Below are 2,409 nucleotides of genomic sequence, written 5' to 3'. Positions count from 1 at the left end.
CAAACATACACTACGAAAGGACCAAAGAACTCACAGAGTGACGATAATGTTACAGAGAGGCAGGCTTGGCTTCAGAGTCAGACCTGTGTACAAAGAGACATTGACAACATATACTTTGTTTTTAACATCAGGCTGTGAGGCATAATTTATGTATAATAAATTTCACCCTCCCCATGATATTTGGAATTGCATTTTCCATAATCTGTGGTGGAAACTGTACTACATTCTAAAGCCAGGAAATACACTTTATACTCCGATCCCCAAACCATTCCCATACTAGCTCTGAATTTGGCATCATCTGTAAAATGTGAGCAAAACATTAGGCACATTCTACAATATAAATCTTTAGTTTTGTGTCTTATATGACTCAAATAACGACATAAAAAAAAACGTGGCTCCCTAAAAGAAACTCGTGATTGAAGTTCTCTATTGAATGAACTAAACTTCTACAACTCAGGGTTTTATTTCAACAGTTGCTGCTGGGAGCATTTCTAAGTAAATGGAAATAAACAGTTCCCACCCATGTTCCTAAACTAATCCGTGCCCTTGATTCCCCACTGTTCAGTCTAGTCCTCTGTCCTCATCAGCTAAGGCAGTGGGAACAGGAAATCAAGTTCTCAGAAAGTTCAGGCTATCTTGGATAAGGGCCAGATCACAGGGAGTAAAAGGGTCCAAGGCAGCTAGAGGAAGTTCCCTTTCTCTACTTACAGAAACTTAGCTGAAATGCAAGAGTTAATAGCACAGAGGAAAATGTCCAACCTTCTTTGGCTGTGGATTGAGGACACCCTATTTCATCAATGTTGGAGCAAAACATTTTTGCTTCCTGGAACTTTCAGTTTTCCCTGCCCCTGCTGTCGTTCCTCCCCCAAACCAAAATTAAATGAGTCTTTGGAATTCGTGAAGCACATATGTGCCTCAGTCCAGGTTTATAGTTGGCACAGAAATGGCATATTTACATAATGTGACAAGCTATATGTTTCTTTGGGGGATGGGGTAGGGAGGGTCTTCCCAAAGTCAAACCCTGGCTTAATTCCAGGAAGGAGACTGTGGTGGCCACTGTCTGGCCCAAATCCTCCAGGTGGACACAAAAGCTTAATGCAGGTGGGAAGGGGGAGGGGGATTTCCAGGGAAGTAATGACTCAGGCTCTAATTCCTGGCTATTCATGGCAGCTTCAGGTTTCTTTCAAGTTCTCTTCAAAGTTGATCTCCGTGGGGACCTCATGGGTTTGAAAAAAATCTCACCAAAGTCTAGAATCAGTTCAATTGGTGGGAGCCTGTCAAAATCTGGGCTATGTCCTTGGAATGACATCTGATAGATGTCATTGATCATTTTTGTTGTTATGGTATCTGTTGTCCCTTTCTTATTAGAATATAAGAGCATAAGAGCTGGGATTCATTTCTGGGGGTTTTGTCATTGCTGCTGCTGTTGTTTGCTTATTTGTTTGTTCAGGGACCAGAGCTTAAACTCTGAGCCTCCTGCTCTTACTTAGCTTTTTCATTCCAGGTTGGTGCTCTGCCCCTTGAGCCACACCTCCATTTCTAGCTTATTTGGCTGGTTAATTGAAGATAAATACCTCTCAGATTTTTCTCTCCAATTTTTCTGCCCTAAGTGGATTTGAGCCTTGATCCTCAGATCTGAGCCTCCTGAGTAGCTAGGATTACTGGTGTGAGCCACCAGCGCCCGACTTCATGTCTGTTTTCTTTATTCCAGTATCCTCTGTTCTCCAGTTTCTAGAATAATGTCTGGAATTTCATAATGGTTCATCAATACTTGTTAAAGGACATTAATTGCCTTTAATAGAATCTGCTCCAAGAGATTCTCAGCATTTACTGAGTCTGTGATAAACCTCGCAAAACTATAGATTAAAGAAATAGAATGTGAGTCAACTAACTGACTAATCTACCCATGAAAATAATAACTAAACACTAAAAACCCCCAATATGGTGTACTACTCAGGCATGAAACAAATATTTTCATTTAGAACAAGATGGTGAGTCTCAAAATTATTTTGCTGAATGAAAAGGGCTAGACTGAAAAAGTCTTCTGCTTCAGTCATGGTGATTCATGTCTACAATGCCAGATGCTCAGAAAGCTAAAATCCGGAGGATTACAGCTGAGGACCTACCTGAAAAAAATAAAGCAAAAAGGACAGGTGTGTGTGTGTGTGTGTGTGTGTGTGTGTGTGTGTGTGTGTGTGTGTGTGTGTGTGTGTGTGTGTGTGTGTGTGTGTGTGTGTGTGAAGTGCAAGAATTCCTGCCTAGTATGTGTGAAGCCCTGATCAAGCCACAGTACTGAAAAATCTTCTGACTGATTTTACTTATGTAAAACTAAGTCTATAAAATAACATCTACAGTAACACAAAGTAGATGAGGAATGAGATACTTTTAGAAAACGTGAAAAACCTTTTA

This window comes from Dipodomys spectabilis, unplaced genomic scaffold, assembly GCF_019054845.1.
Source record: "Dipodomys spectabilis isolate Male_0828 unplaced genomic scaffold, ASM1905484v1 ptg000061l, whole genome shotgun sequence".
Classification (NCBI taxonomy): Eukaryota; Metazoa; Chordata; class Mammalia; order Rodentia; family Heteromyidae; genus Dipodomys; species Dipodomys spectabilis.
Note: the sequence above shows the minus strand (reverse complement) of the source record.